General features: G+C 47.3%; 1 protein-coding gene and 1 pseudogene across 2 annotated transcripts in view; one reads left to right on the forward strand and one right to left on the reverse strand.

The window, feature by feature from the left end:
* The window catches only part of KSR1 (kinase suppressor of ras 1), a 172,045-nt gene that overhangs the window by 55,325 nt on the left and 95,550 nt on the right, over positions 1 to 21,170 (forward strand). The window lies entirely within an intron of this gene.
* LOC105715144 (myb/SANT-like DNA-binding domain-containing protein 3) lies at positions 12,418 to 13,285 on the reverse strand (annotated as a pseudogene).

Genomic DNA, 21,170 nt, shown 5'->3' on the forward strand with positions numbered 1-21,170 from the left:
AGGAAAACAGTAAGATATTGGAAGTCATATTTATCACCCGGGAATTATAACCTGATATTAAGGTGCCAGTTAGGGTTTGTTTGGCTACATATTTCAGAAAATTAAGTAAGGCCGGGCGCTGTGGCTCATGCCTGTAATCCCAGCACTTTGGGAGGCTGAGACAGGTGGATCACCTGAGGTTAGGAGTTCAAGACCAGCCTGGCCAACACGGAGAAACCCTGTCTCTATTAAAAATACAAACAATTAGGCCAGGTGTGGTGGCTCATGCCTGTAATCCTAGCACTTTGGGAGGCCGAGGTGGGTGGATCACGAGGTCAGGAGATTGAGACCATCCTGGCCAACATGGTGAAACCCCATCTCTACTAAAAATACGAAAATTAGCCGGGCGTGGTGGCATGTACCTGTTGTCCCAGCTACTCAGGAGGCTGAGGCAGGAGAATTGCTTGAACCCAGGAGGCGGAGGCTGCAGTGAGCTGAGATCACACCACTGCACTTCAGCCTGGGTGACACAGCGAGACTCTGTCTTAAAAAAAAAAGAAACCCCAAAAAATTCACTGGGCATGGTGGTGGCATATGCCTGTAATTCCAGCTACTCAGGAGGCTGAGGCAGGAGAATCCCTTGAACCTGGGAGGCAGAGGTTTCAGGGAGCCAAGATTACACCATTGCACTCCAACCTGGGCAACAAGAGCAAAACTCCATCTCAAAAAAAGAAAAGAAAAGTAACACTAGAAGTAAGGGATTATTTTTCTTATGAAACAAAAAGTCCAGAGGCTGACAGTCTTAGGGCTCCACATTGCTGCCTCGTGTCTTTTTGCTTTATCATCTTCAGCACATAGCCTCATGCTCCCAAGATGGCGGCTGTATATCCAGGCTTCACATCTGTATTCCAGGTAGGAATTTTAATGCCTCTTACCCATTTTAATGAAGAAAACTAACTTCCTGGAAGTACCAAGCAATAGGCTTTTCCTTACATTTCATTGGCTAGAACTGGATCACATGGCAACTGCTGGTTGTCAGAGGGGCTAGGAGCCAAACACATTATTATCTGAACCAAATCAAGGATTCCTAAGGTTAAGGAAGAAAAAGGAGGATGGACATGGGAAGGCAGCTAACAGCAGGTGCCAAGAGTCACTGGATAAAATAGATAGGAAATAAGTTGTTTCATATAAAGCGAATTTGTATTTGGTAGAACTGAAACATAGTCCTGTAAGCACCAAAGTGTATTTTCATCATTTTAATTGCAGTCATGCACCACATTGTCAACAACGGACCACGTGTACGACAGTAATCCCATAAGATTATAGTACTGTGTTTTTACTGTACCTTTTCTGTGCTCTCATATGTTTAGATTTGTCTTACAAATGTGTTACAGTCGCCTGCTGTACCATCACTCTACGATGTGCACACAAAGCCGAAATCACCCAAGGACACATTCTCAGAACGTATTTCTGTCGTTACGCGATACATGACTGCAGTTTGAGAAGACACATTTTCTCCTAAACAACTTAATGACTTCTTTTTCAGTGTGGCTGGGAGTCTCCTTAGGCTCTCCTGAGGTGTGTTATGAACTGCCACTTTTGCCTCTTATATAATGTTCCCAGAGAATTTTGCTTTTCGAATCTTGGGTCTGCTTTGTAGTTTTTTTCACTTATTTTGTTATTGCTGTTGGGTCTTGTGGCCTCTGTGCATTTACCACCAAAAACCTGGTTCTTTTCACCTTAAAATGTTCTGCTTTACCAGAATCTATGGATAAGAAAAACCAGAGAACACAACGCAGTAGAAAGGCATGCGGATTGAGGAAGGAGGCTCTGGGTGAAAGCACAGACTGTCCTCTAGGTGAGGTAGGGCTTTCCTGAGCAGGCTTAGTTTGTTTTATCAGCTCTGATCTCTTCTCTTCTATCAGATGAAAGAATTCACCTCTTTTTTTTAAAAAATGAAGGGAGGAGTTTGCAATCTTCTCCTCCAGTCCAGGTGATATTTGCTCTCCGTGGCTGACTTAATGCCAGTTTTCTCATCACCATTCAACGCAGCTTCCTCCCTTCCTCATCTGTATTTGTGAATGTAGCCCCTATTTTATAAGTACGACCTCTAGAAAACCTGGTTTTACCTAATTAAGAGACCTATCACATCCAGGAAGTTGCCAAAGGAGGAAATCAAGAAAAGGTAGCTGTGTGACGTTGGGCAGGTTATCTGATCTCTGTTTTCTCATCTGTGAAAGAGCAGTCGTAGTAATGATTACCTTATGGTCATCCTAAGAAATGAGATTGAGTTAAATGGAACAGTGCCTAGCATGTAGTAAATGCTCAAAAAAGCTATTATTATTATCATCATCATTAGCACAGATAGGGTGTGTTCAGTGTGGGATTCGGCCACCCTGGAGGGTGTTTGGAAGGAGGCCATGTGAGCCACGTTGACCTGATGAGAGAGAGAAACCCATTGTTGGAACAGATGTCTTCGTGTGCCTCTGTCCTGGCTTCCTTTCTGTGATAGTGCAGAGTAGAGTCTCCCTCCCCCCCTTTTCATCCTTTCTTCCTTCTGTCATTTTCATATACATTTTCTTGTGGAAAATGCGAAAGACATAAAAGAAAATTGAGACACTCTTAAAAATATGTGTGTATATAGAGAGAGCTTTTCAAAGGTGGGAATCCTGTACTTTTTGCGCTATAGCCTGCTCTCATTTTTTGTCTTCTTTCTTTTTTAATATTTGAAGAGATTTATTCTGAGCCAAATGTGAAGGCCATGACCCACAACAGTCTCAGCAGATCCTGGGAACATGTGCCAGTGGTGGTTGGGTTACAGCTTGGTTTTATACATTTTCGTGAGACGGAATGACCAGCCTAAACATTAAAACAGAGATCTTAAGACAAAAGAGACTCTTTGTGGCAAAGAGATCCAAATTCCAACCTGCTGTAGTATAACATCACGTGACAGATAGCAAGCCCTGAAAGAAAGAAACAAAAACAAAAGTATTTTATCCTAAAATATATTTCTTTGATATATTTTGAAATGGCCCTGCAAAGCTGTCTCTTATGGGGGAAATTTACATTCTGTAGAGAATACCCTTCCCTTTCTAGGTAATTTTCTGATCCAGAAAAGATTGACTGAGATCCTAATGCCTTTTAAAGGTCTGAATGGGAAACATTTGCCATCTACTGCCTTTAAGGGTGGCTACTCATGAGATTTCGTCTACATAATAAGAACCTTGGGCTCCACAACCCCTTATCTTAACGCAGACACTTCTTTCTATTGATTCCAGGTCTTTAGATAATAACTCTTTCTTTTTCTTTCTTCCTTTTTTTTTTTTTTGGCCGGCATCTCACTCACTCTGTGACCTAGGCTGAAGTGCAGTGGCGTGATCTCGGCTCACTGCAACATCCATCACCCCCAACCCCGCTTCCACTCAAGCTACCCTCCTACTTAACCCTCCTGAGTAGCTGAGACTACAGGTACACACCACCATGCCTGCCTAATTTTATACTTTTAGTAGAGATGGGATTTTGCCATAGTTGCCCAGGCCGGTCTTGAACTCCTGAGCTTAAGTGATCTGCCTACCTTGGCCTCCCAAAATGCTGGGATTACAGGCTTGAGCTGCTGTGCCTGGCCAATAATAATTCTTTCCTTTTCATTGGATGGTAAACTATGCATGTTACTGAGTGCCACTCCTGTGTAGCATTTCATCAGATGGATTTCAGTTGGAAGAGACCACTGAGGATTGAAGATAGATTGGTTTTCCTGGGTGATCTCAGAGAATCCACCTTTGACCCACTTCTGTATTGTAAAACTTGCTTTTTTCTAACTAAGGGACTGAGTGCATTGCAGTTGGGTCCCTATATTATGTAATTGTGGGTGTTGTAAGCTTGGATTGTGAGTGGAAGATTTGGGGGCCTGGGAGGATTCCAGATATAGGCAAGAATGAAAGAGGAATGATTGTAAGCTAAAGCAGTAACACGATTCAAGCTATGTATTCATTTGGTCATTATTGAGGACCTGCTGTGTGCCACCACATGAGGCCAGATGTCTCTGATACAGAAATAAATAAGAGGACTTTCTAGTTTCAGACAGCATCTGTCTTAGTGAGTGAAGACGTAAAAAAACAATTCATGCAGTAGGTTGTTAGGAATGCTCTGAATGAAATCTCTCCTGTCCCCAAAAGGAGTCTGAAGGAGGGGGTTGGTAACAGGGGTGCTGGCAAAGGCTTTGTTGGGGGCAGGGCATTCCAGGTGGAGAGAGCCTGTGGACAAGGCCCCAGAGGTGTGAAACAGCTTGGACAGATTGGCTTAGCAGAAATGAAGCAAGAGCTACGCCTTTTCTTTTCTCAAACCATTTAATACTGGGTGGAGTAGCTGTACTTGTGAAATTTGTCGTGAACCTTAATATTCTTAAAGTGAAAGGAAAAGGCAGAAGGTAAGTATTTCTAAAGCATCCTGTAGTTTTCTTTCTGTCTTTTTTTCTGGGAAAGTATAACTCTCCCCCGGAAAAGGCTAACTCTTCCCTGGAAAAGCCTAGAAGTGGTTTCTGTTAACTCTGGTGTTTGCTGTCTTTCTGCCCACCCAGTGCCCATTCATCATCTGGTGCCCCCTCTCTATGAGGTGCTGTGGGGGGTGGGGGGGATCAGAGCCTGACCTTGCCAGGCAGGCCTTTGCAGTCTGGAGAGGTGGACGTCTATGTTGATCATTGATGTTCTGTGCCGGCAAGTTCTGTGGGAAAGTGGAGGTGGGGGCAAGAACAGCATTGGCAGGAGTTGGGAAAGCTCAAAGGAGAGAAAAAGCGAAGAACACTCCCTAGACCCTCTTCCTGCTCCACCAAAGGCAGAGCCTTCATTAGTGCTGGAAATGTTCCATATCCTCCAGGGAACTGGCATTTGTTGTGGCCTGCACTGGCTGGGTGCTGGAGCAGGATGCGTGCATCATTAGCGCTGCATAGCATGCTAGAGGTGAGGAAGTGACCACTCAGGTGTTGGGTGATGTGTCCAGGGTCACACTGCCTAGAAATGGCAGGGCTGCGCTTGTTGCAGGCTTGCTTGACCCCGAAGCCCTGGTTCCTCTCACCCTACCCTGGGCTGCAGAACTCACTTCCCGGCCTTGTAAGACTGCTGGTGGGTAGTGGTAACGGTGGGAGGAGTAATGCCGGAACAGAGGCCGCCCTAAATATGGCTCCTGGTGGTCAGGACAGGGAAGCCCTGGGTGTCGTTCCCCTGCAGGGACAAGTCCTGAGGCCTTGGAGAGGAGGTTTTTGTTTTGTTAAAATTGTTGTGAATGACCCGGTTCCCCTAACCCTACAATCCCAAATAGCTCCCCACCCCTCGGATGGGAATCTGGGAGGCACTGCGGCTCTCTGGGTCTTGGGCTCCCTCTCTCCAGCTGCAGGTCCAGTCCTGGCTTGTGGCTCAAGTGTGGGGCCACATGGAGGTTGAACCAACAGCTCCCTTAGGGCTCCTGGGGCGGAGGACAGGAAATCCCTCCAAGATTGTTGAGTTCAGCAGTCCTCCTTCCCACACCGTGTTATTGCTGAGAGAAGGAGGCCCCTTCAGCCCCAGGCATTTGGTGATTCTGCATGTTGGCCTGGTTTCTTCTCTGACCAGGCAGCCTGAGTGGTGATGGTCAGTCAGTGCCACTCTGTCTGTCCCAGGACCCCAGCTGTCCCCCTTCTCTGCACAGCCCGGCCTTGGACGCTTGCTCATGGGGCCTGCAATGTGAGCGTTTAGAGCTGCCAGATTTGTGGGGGATTTCTCCACGGTCAAGACCAAACCGAACGAAACCACAAAGCAAGGAGCTCTACTGAGCTGTATGTTTGTTTAAGCTCCAAACTGGGATGGAATGTGGGGAGGGACTTAGGGTCTAAGACCAAAGGAAAGTCCAGGGCACAGGCTTCGAATCTGGGCCCCACCGCCTGAGAGCTGTGAGCTTTCAGGGAGCTCTTCTTCCAGCCCAGCCCGTTTCCCCATCTGGGAGTGGGGATGATAATACGGAACCTGGCAGGGCTGCTGTTAGATCATCGGCGCCCGGTGCAGCGGCGCCTCTGTACGTGGCAGGGGTGGTGCTCTGCAGATGGGAGAAGGGAATAAACTTGCAGCTGACAGGTCAGGCCCTTTGCTGCACCCTTTACCCTGAATTATTTCATTTCAATCCATAACACCTCTCAAGTAGGGTACTCTCTTTCCATTTGACAGACACCGAAAGGAGTTTCTGAAACTTGTCCAAGTTCGTGTAGCAAATGGAGTTTAACTTATAAATTCTTTCCACCTTGCCGTGAGAAAATTTCCATTCCTGCAGAAGATGGCCTTCTAGACAGGGCACCAAAGGGAGTGAAGTCACACCCTGGGACACATTCCTAGATCCAAGTGGTTTCTGTATCTTGTTACAGGCCAGACAGTAGAAAATGCAGTAGGTAAATATCATCCTCAAATGGTTTATGTGCCTGTGGAGAGGGAGAATTAATTTTTTCCCCTCTGTGGACTCTGGAAAGCTTAATCTTCTAAAGCTTAATCTTTAGAAAGGGCTCAGAAACTCTGCTTGGTGCGCAGAAGTGCCGTGTCCCCTAATGCGTTTGTTAGCTAAAAAGAAAATAAATAAATAAGTAAATAAAATGCTAATCGTGCCACCAGCCCTGAAGTCTCCTTGTCTCTGCTGGCTTTTCTGTGCAGGACAGGCACAGTGGAGCTTTGTTTTTCTGCCCCTTTGTCCGAACGAGGCCTCTCTGGGGCTGACTCACAGGCAGGGAGGCCAGGCCGTGCCTGCCCAGGTTTTCCAGGCCCCGCTGCCTCCAGCTCCCACTGGCCTCCTTTCCCGAGGGTGGGGTGGCCCTCTGCCAGTAGATGGGAGGGGACACTGCCTTTGCCTTTATTCATTTCTGCCAGTGGGCAAAAGGGGCTGAGAGCAGGTGTGTGCGGGAGATGGTGTGGTTCCCTATTTGCCAATAGGCCTCACTAGAATCTTCCTGAAATCTTATATCCCTGTGAGCAGAGAGCAGGCACTGTGGGCTGTTTGGCCTTAGGTCTGCTTCCTGCCTTGGGCAGTCTATGGATGGGAGCCTGGTCCTCAAGCACTGGTGGCTGTCACCCGCAGGAAGGTTGTTCAGTACCCTGAACCCTGTCCACAGGTTTCAATCACCTGGTGCTTTTAAAACACACCCATATCGGGAGCACAGCCCTGGGCCAGCTGACTTAGTACCTCTGGGTTGGGACCTGGACAGGCATCTCTGTATGTATACCCCTTCCAAGTGATTCTGACACACAGGGCGGGTGGAAAGCCCCTGGTTAGGATACCTGAGCTGACAGGACTGCTCAGGGGTTCTTGTTCCACCCTTCAGTTTACCCATGAGGACAGTGAGTTGACAAAGCTCACTCTTTTCTTTTTGAGGCAGGGTCTAGCTCTGTTTCCCGGGTTGGAGTGCAGTAGCTTACTGCAGTCCCGACCTCCTGGGCTCAGGCGAGCCTCTTGCTCAGCCTCCTGAGTAGCTGGGACCACGGACATGAGCCGTCACGTCTGGCTAGTTTTTGAACTTTTTGTAGAGATGGGGTCTCATTACATTGCCCAGGCTGGTCTCAAACTCCTAGGCTCAAGTGATCCACCTGCCTCAGCCTCTTAAAGCATGGGAATTACAGGTGTGAGCCACTGCACCTGGCCGGCAAAGGCTACTCTGATGGAGGCAGGTGGGTTAGAACCAGGTCTCCTGAAGTCTGTCTGAGCTCGAGGCTTTCCCCAAAATACTGCCTGTTCCCTTGTTAAAACCCATGCTCATGGTTATGGGAAAGGCAGGCAGTTGGAATTATGATGTTGATGATAAAAATGTCTGCTCATCACCCATGCTGGTAGGGAGACGAGGCTTTCTTAGGTTTAAAATTTCTCCCTTCTTTCCTTTATCTTGCATGTATTTGCCACTACATCTTTTCACATGTATTTATTTTCTAGGCTGAGTTCTCAGAGGGCAGGTTCCGGGCAATGGCCGGGTTACAGCCATTGGTATACACTGGTACCTGGCCAGAGCAAGTGTTCAATAAATGTCGTGGAGTGGAAAGGTGGATACCAGACCCCAAGCCTTGAACCAGTTGGAACGTCTCTCTGAGCCCCTGGGTTAAGTGGGTCAAGGCAACTACCCTTTGCATTTGGGGCAAGTTCACATGAAAAATCCATAACCAGGCAGAGTCAGGAAAAACAGGACTGAGAAGGAGCTGTGAACTTGATCCTAGGAATTGGCTTACCTAAAAATAAACAACCACGCAATCCTCCACACAGCTTCAGCCCCCACTCCCTGTGGGCCTCCCGCCCAGTTCGCCTTTGCAGTGAGCAGATCCAGTATACATGTCACAGCTGGAATCTGGCTTGTGTTTGGAAATAAACAACTTGGCCCCTCTCTCTGCCTGGGATTTTCCTTTATCAGGAGATGAGGTGTTTCTTTCCAGCAGAGATGAGATGTTCTTTTCAGCAGCTTGCCCGAGAACTCCAGGGAAAAGAGGGAGGGCTTTATGGTGGGACAAACACCTTTACATTGTCCTCTTCTGATTGGTATTTGGAGAAGGCCTGAGGGAGTGTGCTGGATATGAAATAATTTGAGGGGTGGTGAATGTAGAGGACTAATCCACCACCACCCCAGCAAGACTGCAGTTGGGGGACGTCTGTGTCTGTCTTACAGCGGTGGACACCATATATAGAGAGCGGTGGGTGACCTGCTCTGAATGCTGGCTGCCCAGCTGGCTTGCTTTTTGCAGGGTAGCAGGTCCTCAGGCAGCAGCCAGGCAGCACTTTGGGGAAGGTGGCTCAGGGGGTTCCTGTGTTTCTGCTGTAGCTAGTTCAGAGTACTAAGAAAGGAAAAAAGAGAATCCTGCTACCCTCATGTTAGGTAGGAACTGGCAGTTCAGAAATGTAGCATGGGGAAGGGCCTCCTTCTCACACAGGGCCCTGGGGAGTGTAAACTGGTACAACTACTCTCAAGAGAAACTTGACTCTATGTGGTGAACTTAGGAATGTACATAGCCTATAGCCAAAAATTTTACTTCTAGTGTCTGTACCGAAAAACTAGCATGCAAGTGCTCAAGGAGAAACAGATGTACATCGTAGTATTTTTGGTGATTATGAAAAGCTAGAAGGAGACTAAAAGCCTATTAGCTGGGAAATATATCAGTAAGTGATGGTTTACATAATGTAGTACTTTCCAGCAGTTCCATCTGACTTACATGAATCAGTCTAACTGCATTTAAGAAAAACGTTGGTAGAAAGTCAGGTTGTAGAATCTGTGTAGTAATGATACCATTTCTGTACGGTAAAAAAAAAAAGACAGGAAAGATACCATTTTTGTGTGTTTGGATTATTTAGAAAATGAGAGACATGTTGCTGCCATCAGGTTGCTCACAGTCTGATGGGGAAAACTGGCAAATAAACAGCTGGAGGCTTCCAGACAGAATGCTGACGTTATTAACCAAGTTCCTTGTCTTGCAAGATGTGACCAGTTCGGAGGGGTTGTTAGATAAAATGGGGTTCAAATAACAGTAACTCAAGCAAGTTAATTTTTCTCTCACATAAAAGAAGTCTGCATGTAGGTAGCCCAATGTTGGTGTGGTGGGTCTGCAAAGTCGTTAGGGTCAGGTTCCTTCCAGCTCACCCTTTTGCCATTCCTTGTCCTTATGTTCCAAGATGACTGCTGGAGCTCCAGCTTTCACATCAGCTTTTCAGGGAGCAGGATGGATGAACTGGAGGAGGATGTTTCCTGTAAATATTCCTTTTGAAATTACCACATGGCACTTCCCTTTACGAGTCATTGGCCAGGCATTGGTCACACAGCTACACCTAGCTGCAAGGGAGGATGGAAATGAGTCAGCTAAAACCTCAGCATTCTGTTAGGAAGAAAGGAGAGTGGAAAGTGGGAGGCCACCACTACATGATGAAAGATGAGATAATGAGTTTGGGTACCTCTGGCCCATGCAGGCCGGCCATCCATTTGGGGGTTAGATTGGGCTGGAGCTTATGAGAGGAGTGGGGTTCAGAGTTTTCTAAATTGGGAGGCATCAGCATGTCGGTGATTGTGGGAGTCCTGGGAAAGAGGCTCCTGAGTTGTCAGAAAGGAAGGAGAACTGGGAAGCTAGAGGTGGGCATGTCTGGGAGGAGAGACCATCTGGCCAGACGCCCCAGTAAGGGCAAGCAGGATGAGGGTGGGAGTGAGAACACGGACTCTGGGGGCTTCTGCAAGAGCAGTTTTGGTGGAGTAGAGAGACTAAGCTCAATGGAGGAGTAATATTGAACAGCTGACTGAATGTGTCAACATCTTTGAAATTGAAGGGAATGAGAGAAAAGGGCGAGATGGAGAGAAAGTATTTCTTAAGGCCAGAAGGATCTAAATGCAGGTTTGGAGGCTGAAGGACAGCTAGACCTCCCCTCCCTATCCCCTTCCCAAGGAGGAAGGTAATGATGGGAGGCGAGGAAAGGCGAGTCCAGCAAGTACAGGCTGGTGGCATTCAGTGTCTCTGCAAAGGGGCTTGTAGAGCATGAAACTGGTGAGATGCCGCCCCAGGAATTGGAGAAGAGCAAGGAATTAGGATCACGTCAAAGAGCTGCTAAGCCGGAGGAAGTAGGTCAAAACCTAAAACTTTGGATGTCCCCAACCCACCTGCGCATTGAATTTTCTCCAGTAGCAATTACAGGAGCAGAGAAAAAGAGATTACCCAGGATTAGAAGGCTGCAGGCAGAGCAGCAGGAAAAGGCAGGGAGGGGCTGTGGGGTCCTGGAATGGCAGTGGTGGTGTGGAGTTCAAGCAGGGTTATATTACATCTGTCCTATAAGGTGGAGAAGGGTGGGACACATTTTAGAAATATTCCCATTAGAAATGGTAAGAAACTAAAAATCTTAGGCCCATGAAGTTGTAAATATCAGAGCATTTTCTCATCACTGAAAATGTGATCATTCTAGACACACACAGCTGATGCTTTCAGTCACTCACATCAGTGCTTCTATATATTCTGGGTTGTATTAATTTGCAGGCCACTTACTTAATATGAAACTGTACCTGCTTGTTACTTGGTAGCAGACCTGGGAGCCAGGTGGCCTGGGTTCAGATTCCAGCTCCGCCTCTTACCAACTGTGTGATCTTGGACAGTGCTGTGTACAGTCAAGCAGGTTGTGCACTGCACAAGTGGGTGAAGGGTTCCTGAAATCCAGACTGCCCCTATTGCCAGGAATATGCCTTGTGTGGATCTGTGCTATGTCTGTGCAGAGGAAGGGAGGCACTCTTTCACTTGCACAAAGGCACTGCATGGGTTAGTTCTGGCTCTGGCCTTGGGCAAGTTACCTCTGTGCATCAGTTTCTTCTTTCATTGAGAGAATAAATGAGTTACTGCATGTAAGGTGCTTGGAATAGCGCCTGACGCGTGGCTAAGCACCACAGTGAGGATTAGATGCTGATTATATATAGTAGCGGAATGAATTGAGCCTTCTGGGTCTCCTCTGAAGGCTTGAGTTTCCTAAAGCCTGGCATTTAGGAGAGAGTGCAGCTCTCCACCCCTTACAGTTTGGTCACTGAGTTTGCATTTTGTTCAAAGGTTCCGAAGGTTCTCCCTAAACCTTAAGCTTTTCCAGGGTGCAGCTGCTTAATCTTGAGGCAGCTGACTTTGGCGTTCCTGGTGCCTTCTTCATCTGAAAGAGGATGAGGTGGTTGGAGCCAAGAACACCCCAGGTAGCCTAGCAAGATTTGCCATTCAGACATTTGCCTGAATCTTCTCCCTAAATATTAAACTGGAGAAATATAGGTGTGCTGTAGGGAGAATGAAAACAGCCCTTTCCAATCCGGAATAGTTTGCGGGGACTGTGGGGCCTCACCCCTGTGGGATCCAGGTCTGATCGGCGGAACTACAACCTGACTTCTTTTTTTTTTTTTTCATGGTTCTTGCATGAATTCTAATTAAGAGATATTGCATTCAGAATTATAGCACTCATAGTGATAATTTTCAGAAGATGATAATAGCTTCTTTGCCACTTACAGGGTACAGAGGGTGCAGCTGTTTACCTGAATACATTGTTGTTTTTTTTTTTTTTAGACAGAGTCTCACTGTGTTGCCCAGGCTGGAGTGCAGTGGCGTGATCTTGGCTCACTACAACCTCTGCCTCCCGGGTTCAAGCAACTCTCCTGCCTCAGCCTCCCAAGTAGCTGGGATTACAGGTGCCTGCCACCACACCCGGCTAATTTTTTGCATTTTTAGTAGAAATGGGGTTTCACCACGTTGGCCAGGCTGGTCTCAAACTCTGGACATCAGGTGATCCACCCGCCTCGGCCTCCCAAAGTACTGGGATTATAGGCGTGAGCCAGTGCATCGGCCTGAATGAGTTCTTAAATAAATGACTGCCACCACTCTAATTTTCCTAGTTGTAGCTCTGTTACAGGTTACTAACTGCAAGTCCATGTTCCAGACATTCTTTGCCAACACAGATTAATTACAATAGAGCCACCCCCAAAGTCTTAGGGTAAATTGGAAAAGGGCCGTTAAATGAGGAAACAGGCCATTCCTTGGTAAAAGTTTGTAGTTTTCTTTCCCAGTACATCTTCTTTTTATTGAGAACTTCCAGTTTTATCCTGTGTTCCTCTTCTGCCATCTCATACTCTTGCTCTATCTTCTGGATTTGGGCCACATGGGCCTCATTCATTTGTATCAGTTGCAGTTGTAAGATGGACATTTGTAGATGGTGTTCTTCCTCATGCATCTTTTTAAAAGCACCTTTCTGAGTTTATAAACAGCCCATAAAAACTGCTCCTGTAGTTTTTATTGGCTGTTATTCTGACAGCTGAACATGAGGGTTCAGGTTGGGAGGTCCCCTCACATATTGGAAAATATATGAACTCTTTCACATCATCACACAGTTGTCTATTTGAAACAGCAAATAATTCTTGGGCCGAGGCATCGGGGTGGTATTCGGGCTCCTCCTCTGGGCGGCTCTGCAGGAAGTAGAGCTGCTCCGGCAGCATGCTGGTGATCGTCCCCTTCCCTAGGATGTGGGTACTAAGGAGCGGGCTGACGCTCCCTTTCACCTTCTCTCTCCTTTCATGGGCCATAATTCTTTTAGTCTGAGCCTTGATGTTCTCCCAGCACTTCTTCAGCTGTTTGAAATCCCGCAGGGACACGCTCGGCTGAGAGTTGTATTCCTGGGCCAGCGCTGGCCAGGCACGCTGCTTAAGGCCAGTGGTTCACGCATCACTTTTCTTACATTCCAGCACGTATTTGTGCTTTTCTACTAAAGCCAGCAGGATGCTCTTTTCCAGTTCTCAGAAGTATTCGGCAGGCTTTGTAATTTCATTGTTTTGCATTTTCCGCTGTATTTTTCCTGGCCACTAGCTCTCCTGTAACCCCAGCTACTTGGGGTGCTCAGGTAGGAGGACTGCTTTAGCCCAGGAGGTCAAGGCTACAGTGAGCCATGTTCGCACCACTGCACTCCAGCCTGACTGACAAAAGGAGACGCTGCAGCAGTGGTGCGTTGACTTTGGGAGGGCTCTCTTTTTATTTTTATTTTTTTTCTTTTTTGAGACAGGCTCTTGCTCTCTTGCCCAGGCTGGTGTGTAGTTGCACAATCTCGACTTACTGCAACTTCCGCCTCCCAGATTCAAGCGATTCTCCTACCTTAGCCTCCCAAGTAGCTGGGACTACAGGTGCCAGCCACCACACCTGGCTAATTTTTGTATTTTTAGTACAGATGAGGTTTCACCATGTTGGCTAGGCTGGCCTCAAACTCCTGACCTCAAGTGATCTGCCCACCTTGGCCTCCCAAAGTGCTGGGATTATAGGTGTGAGCCACTGTGCCCAGCCTGACTTCTTGTTTGGGGCACAAATCAGACTGTATAAGAATCATGAGAAAAACAGTAATATCTTGGACTTTCACGAAATGCTTTACCCTGGCCAGCACTATATTTAGAAGACATACATTTTCACAGTTTCTTGATTTTAGGATATATTTCATAGTTTAATATTTCTGAAATTGAGAGGCTTTGTACAATGTCTTTAATATAGTAAGTACTTCTTTGCTGTCCCCAAATGCTGTTATTACATTGATTATGTGTCTCATAAATGAACATCCCTATCTCTTGTGGGTCATCCAGGATGGAATTTGTTTTATTGGTCAGTAGAAAAGGCTCTGACTTAGTGTATTGAGTAGGTATTCTGTGTAAGCTAATGCATTTATTTTATTTTCTTTTTTTTTTTTTTTTGAGATGGAGTCTCGCTCTGTTGCCAAGGCTGGAGTATGGTGGCATGATCATGACTCACTGCAACCTCCGCCTGCTGGGGTTCAAGCGATTCTCCTGCCTCAGCCTTCTGACTAGCTGGGAGTACAGGTGTAAGCCACGATGCCTGGTTAATTTTTGTATTTTTAGTAGAGATGGGGTGTCACCATGTTGACCAGGCCGGTCTCAAATTCCTGACCTCAGGTGATCCACCCATCTCGACCTCCCAAAGTGCTGGGATTACAGACGTGAACCACCGGGCCTGGCCAAGTTAACACATTTAGTCTTTGGAAGAAACTAAAGCTGAAGAGTGGGTCAGTAATTTGTTAAAGGTCACAGCACTAGAAAAGAGTGGATCCAGTATGCCAGCCCAGTTCTGTCTGTTCAGCTCTTTCTCCTCCTCAGGAGAGACCTGTACTTCTTTACTTCTGGCTCCTGCTGTTTTTTTAAGTGTAGGATGCCCTCTTCTCTTCCTATTGAAACTCTGTTTATGTGCCAGGCACGGTGGCTCACGCCTGTAATCCCAGTGCTTTGGGAGGCTGAGAAGGGAGGATTGCTTGAGCCCAGGAGTTTGAGATCAGCCTGGACAAGGTGGTGAGACTTCACCTCTACAAAAATTAAAAAAACAAAAAATTAACTGGGCGTGGTGGTAACCTGTAACCCCAGCTATTCAGGAGGATTACTTCAGCCTGGGAGTGTAAGGCTGCAGTGAGCTATGGTCACGCCACTATATTTCAACCCTCGGTGAGAGAGAGAGACGCTGTCTCTACTAAAAAAAACAAAAATCCAAAAAACAAAACTTATACCACCTGTTCTTCAAAAACCTATTGAAGAAAAAAAAAACTCTTTATTTTTCTTTCAGTCTGAATAACATTTTCTGATTATTAAAATGACACCCGTTCTTTGAATAAAATACAAAAAAAGTAAATGAAACTTTTCTATTTCCAGTATTTGCATTTTGATGTTAATTTTGCTATAAAAATAGAAATTGACCTCAAAGTTGAAAAAAGAAAAATAATGCCTTTAAATTAAAATAAAAAAGATAAGTGGAGATCATACTGCAAATGCAGTTATCTTGAGTTGTTAACTTTCTAGAAGTTTATGGGCATTTCCTCCTATCGTTAAATATACTTTTTTTTTTTTAAGTTGCCTCATAGTTTTCTGTGAGTGACACACCAGAATGTAGTTACCTACTTCCCCATGGTTGGCTATTTTAAGTTACACTTCCGTGAATAGGCTTATGCTTACACTTAATTGTTTCTTTAGGATATATTCCTAGAAGTGGAGTCTGGCTCACGGGGTGGGGGCCGCCTGGTGAGGCTTCTGTTCGATCATCCTGTTTCTCAGCTGCCCTCCAGGGAGGCGATGCCACTCCACGCTCCTGCCACAGCCGCACTGGGGCGTCCCTCTGCCAGTGTTGCCAAACATCTTTGCCCATATGTTTCCATTTTGTATTTCCTTGCTTATTATTAAGGTGGGAGGTGTGTTATGATTGCCGGTGTGGGTGACTTTCCTTTGAGATAAAATGTATATTTCCTTGGCCTGTTTAACTCATTCATGCACTCCCACTCATTCTTCAAAACCCAATTCAAAGCCTACCTTTTCCATGAACTCTTTCCTGACACCTGTCTTTTCTCTGAAGCTGGAAGTTTTAATTTTCATATCTGAATTCTCACAGTCCACATGTATCTGAAAACCCTTGTCAAAGACACTTTTGCATTGTAACTTGATATCTTTGGCCCCCACTTGAATCTGAGGTCTTTAGGGTTTCTCTATTGTTTTCAGGACCTTGGCACCGTACCGGGTAAACTAGTGGTACTTGATACTCTTGAATGGATGAATAGATGGACACACTGTGTTCTTAAAAAACAAACAAACCAACCCACCCCACACCCTTCAGCAAAATGAGTCTAATGCCGTCGTACGAAATTGCTCTCTTCCTTTCTGCATCTTTCCTTTTGCAATCAGTGAGGTTTTGCTCCATCTAAAGACTGAACAGGGGCTGGGCACAGTGGCTTATGCCTATAATTCCAGCACTTTGGGAGGCTGAGGGGGGTGGATTACCTGAAGTCAGGAGTTCAAGACCAGCCTGACCAACATGGAGAAACCCTGTCTCTACTAAAAATACAAAAATTAGTCAGGCTATATAGTGGCACATGCCTGTAATCCCAGCTATTCGGGAGGCTGAGGCAGGAGAATCACTTGAACCCTGGAGGCGGAGGTTGTGGTAAGCCGAGGTCATGCCATTGCACTCCAGCCTGGGCAACAAGAGTGAGACTCTGTCTCAAAATAAAAGACGTGGTAGGGGCTGGGGACGGTGGCTTATGCCTCTAATCCCAGTACTTTAGGTGGCCGATGTGGGTGGATCACTTGAGCCCAGGAGTTTGAAACCAGCCTGGGCAACATGGAGAAACCCTGTCTGTACAAAAACACAAAAATTAGCTGGGCATGGCTGTGGTCCCATGTACTCGGGAGGCTGAAGTAGGAGGATTGCTTGAGCCCAGGAGGTCGAGGCTGCACCGAGCCGTGATTACAACACTGTACTCCAGCCTAAGCAACAGAGTGAGACATTGTCTCAAAAAAAAAAAGAAAAAAAAAAAGACCCAGTGGGGCCGATGGAGTAACCAGCAACCTCACCTTTGTGGTGAGGCTGGGCATGGAGGCCTGAGCAGGGATCTGCTCCAAATAGGTCGTCCGATGTGGGTTCCTGGAACTTTCCCCTTGCTGGTAGAGAAGCACCAGCACCCTCCCTTTTCCTCTTGTGACATTTTAAAATGTGTTATTACCATTCGTTGCCTTATAAAATCAGTACACGGTAATTATAGAACATTTGGAAAACAGAAAAGTAGAAGGAAGAAAATGATTACCTGTAGCCTTGCCATTCAGATTAGCTCACTCACAGGTGACATTTCTGCTGTGTTTCCTTTCAACTGTGTTTTCCAGGCAAAGACTTTGTGTGCGAAGTTTTGCCTACGTAGTTGTTGCATCCATCATGCAGATTTTTTTTGTCCTGCCTGTCGCTCAGTAAAATAACACAAAAAGCATCCTCTGTTTTTGTAAACCTGCTCAGTGGCTTGGTCATAGTGTAGTAAGTGGTTTTGCCATCACCTCCTTAGCGGTGCTGCTGTTGTTGGGTCTGTGGGTTGTTTGCACTGTGGCCCTCTTGTAAACAATGTGGGGATGGACAAGTTTGTGCTGGGCGTTTCCTTGTCTCTTTGGCTGCAGACTGGCCCATACCAGCCCGGCCCATACCAGCCCTTCCCAGCTTCATTCTCCCTTGGGGCCAGTGCCCCATTTGCCTCTCGGTTTGTGTTTCTCAGTATCCGTGTGTAGCAACATGTTGAGAAAGGGCTTCCTTTTTCAGGAAGAAAACTCAAGATCTTGAGCCTCGAGGAGGCTGTGCACAAAGGTGCAGAGACCCACCCACTGGGTCATGGCCTTGGCCCTGCAGGGCTGCCCCCTTCTGATTCGCAGTCCTGAGTTACAGAGGGTACAGGGGATGGGGAGGCCATGCCTTTGAAGGGGCTGCCTGGCAAACCTCTTCCCCTGACAGTAAGCTGAGGGGGTGGCCCTGGTCACATGCTGCAGGTCTCTGGAAAGGGGATAGTGAATACTTGGGTCCATTTTCTGCCTGGTCCCAGACTCAGATCCGTCATGGCACATCTGGCCCCTGTGTTCTGTGGGTGAGTGTTAGGGGAGAACCCCTCCTGTGGGGCTGCAGAGATGTGCGCTGCACGGGAGGTGGCTTCAGCCCTGCTCCTCTGAGCAGCTGCTCGGGGCATTCTCTTGAGCTCTGCAGAGCACTTGAGCACACAGCCAGTGGCACCTGGAGGGACTGTGGTGACAGAGGCCACCGTGGCACCCAAGGCTCAGGTTTGGACGCTGGAGTAACATTGCCTGGCTTCACCTCCCACCCTGGACAGTTACTTTTCTCTCTGTCTTTCACCCCCATGCAGGGATAGTAATAACACCCACCTCCCTGGATGAAATGAGTTAGCATTTTATACGCTTCTTAAAACAGTCCCTGTTTGCTAAATAAACATAGGGAACCAGTGTCAGCAGCTAGACCACTCTCTCACAGCACATTGAACCCAGGCCTCTGCCATCCAGTATGGGGGAAAGAATGCTGGACCAGAACAAGGAGACCTGGGGACTGTCCTGGCACTGCCTTCTACTTTGTTTGACTTGGACTAAGTCGTTTTCCCTCTCTGGGCCTCAGCTTCCTCATCAGGTTTTTTTTTTGTTTTTTTTCCTTTTTTGTTTTGAGACAGTCTTGCTCTGTCACCAAGCTGGAGTGCAGTGGCAGGATCTCGGCTTACTGTGGGATCTTGGCTCACTGCAACCCCGCCTTTTGGGTTCAAGTGATTCTACTGCCTCAGCCTCCTGAGTAGTTGGGACTACAGGTGTATGCCACCACACCCAGCTAATTTTTGTATTTTTAGTAGAGATGGGGTTTCACCGTGTTGGCCAGGATGGTCTCCTGACTTCGTGATCCGCCTGCCTTGGTCTCCTGAAGTGCTGAGATTACAGGTGTAAGCCACCACGCCCAGCCCATCATCAGTTTTTCATCTGTTTCTGTGAGATGACTTAGGCCCTTCTTATCTTAGAATATCTAAGGATTTTGTAATTTAAAGGCATTTCAGACATCTCAAGACGGGTCTGGTTCTGCCAGTAATCCCCACTGGTTGACGTGGTACTTAGATGGGGCTGATTGCAAAGGCCAGAGGTCAGGAGATGCAGAGCCCTGTGGGGTTTGCCCGGTTTTTCTCGGTGCGGGTAAGCTGTTCTCCACCTGGAGGGTTACAGTACCCGGGTCACCTGGGAACAGGCTGTGGGAGAACTGGCCTCCTTGGGAATGTGCTGTCCTGCACGGCGGAGCGCTCTCAGGTCTGGGCCGCTCTGTGAGGCCACCCTGTGCTCCAGCCCAGAGCGCTAGAGCCTCACTTGCCCTGAGGTCTGTGAGCGAAATCGGGACTTACGCAAGAGTGAGCGCGTGCATCTCCACTTAAAGCTGTTACATCAGAAAGCTAAATACAGAGCCCCTGTGCTGGAGAACTAGCAGGAGGCCTCCCTCTGGTTCTTTGTCAGCGGGTGGCAAGGGGTAGGATGAGGCTTACAGGCTGTTGTGGAGGAGAGGACTGTGCTACGAAAGGGGTTGAAGCTGGTGGACTCTCTCCCAAGTGCTGCTTTTCCCACAGGCCTTCTGGAAGGTTCTGACCTCCTCCTGATCAGGTGGCGGAGCCTCCCCCGGGGTCCTTGCTGGGATTTGTGTGCTCTGCGTCCGTGATGTCTCCATCTGCATTGTTGCTGGTGGAGCACAGTCGGAAAGGTCAGCCTTCGAACTGTGGAAGGTCAGACCCCGTGCCTCAAACCTGGAGGGGCAGCATGGGGCATCAGCCTCTTATGAGTGTAACTTGGTTCTGGCACATACCAGCTGGTTGACTTTGGGTTGGCTTTCTGACCCTCTAGGTCCTTCTTTATAAATGAGAACATGTGTACCAAGATGCCCAACAATAGGCACCTCAATGTCTGTCATTCAAGGAGGTAATGTAGCTGATAATGAAGAACATGGGCTGAGCAGCTGAACTTCCTGAGTTCAGTTTCTTGCTCTTCCATTTACTAGCCGCATGACGTGGGACTGCCCCTTGTCCTCAATTTACTCCTCTGTACAATGGGGATAGTTATGTTGGGGCATCTCTCACAGGTTCATTGCAGAGATTGAGTTCGTTTGTTCAGCCGTCCCTTGGTATCCATAGGAGATTGGTCCCAGGAACCCCCTAGGATACCAAAATCCACAGATTCTCAAGCCACCTTAGTATAGATGCAACCATCCATTTTTAAAAAAAGATTTCTGATCTGCTGTTGAATCTATGGATGTGGAACCCACAGATCCTAAGGGCTGACTGTACCCATAAAGCACTGAAAGCAGTGTCGAGCACGTGATAGTCACCATTGTTGAGCTGTCATTGTCTAATTCCTTTAATAAGGGTTCTCAGTTGATTTCTTGGGATCTTGGCGGCATACTGCCTCTCTTTGAGATGCGTCCCCACTCTGCTCAGCTAGAGCTTGTCCAGGGTGGCAGGTGTCTGTGTGTGTCTGTGCATGTGCGCACACGCGCATGTGTGTGTGTTTCAGTGTGTCTCCAGGTCTGGAGAGTAGCTCTCCTTGCAGCCTGCAGGCCAGGCCTCTCCTCACCTTACTTCTGTGGGCTGTGTGCATCTTGGTACTCGTCCTGGTTTGCCTCCCTCTTCTGTACACACTATGCTCAGAGGTTCGTGTTGCACAGTTCGGCTCAGGTGTGGCCAGCTCTTGACCTTCTGAGAATAAAGGAGGGCCAGAAAAGCCATCTTTTCAGGGTGAGTGTGTTCCAGTCATGCCTGGCCTTGTCTGCGTTTGCCCCTTTTCAAGGAATACACCAGGGTAGCTTGGGACATGCCATGTAGATGGAGTCATCTAGGAATGTGTTTGAGAATCTTAAAGCAGCTGTTCTGCCTCTGGAGTAGCCATTCTTCTATTCCTTTACTTCCCTAATAAACTTACTCTTTATTCTTAAAAAAAAAATTTAAAGCAATAAACAAGTCAGACTAACTGCTTTCAAAGATTACAAGAGACTGGAATTTTCATGATAGAGATGGCTGACAATGAGTGTTAATCTATCATAGCAGGCCTCTTGTGAAGCAATAGATATATCCTTCTTCCCCATCTTACACATAAGGAAACTGAGGCAGAGAGTGGTTGAATAATCTAAGTTAAAGCAGCTAGTCAGTGGCCGAGCTGGCATTTGAACCCTGGTCTCTTGGCCTCTAGGCCCGAGTACCTGACCATCCATTACTGTACTACCCCTGGCTGGCATTCCTGGGATTACGCAGCAGCGGCATCCTGTCCCCTGAGCCCTTTCTCATCCCCCACTAATGATAGCCCTGGTGATGTGAGCCCAGTTACAGCTGTGTCGCCTGAGGTGCACGGGGGCCTAGGG

The sequence above is a fragment of the Aotus nancymaae genome, unplaced genomic scaffold, assembly GCF_030222135.1.
Source record: "Aotus nancymaae isolate 86718 unplaced genomic scaffold, 86718_ANA_hifiasm-v0.15.2.pri h1tg000072l, whole genome shotgun sequence".
Classification (NCBI taxonomy): domain Eukaryota; kingdom Metazoa; phylum Chordata; class Mammalia; order Primates; family Aotidae; genus Aotus; species Aotus nancymaae.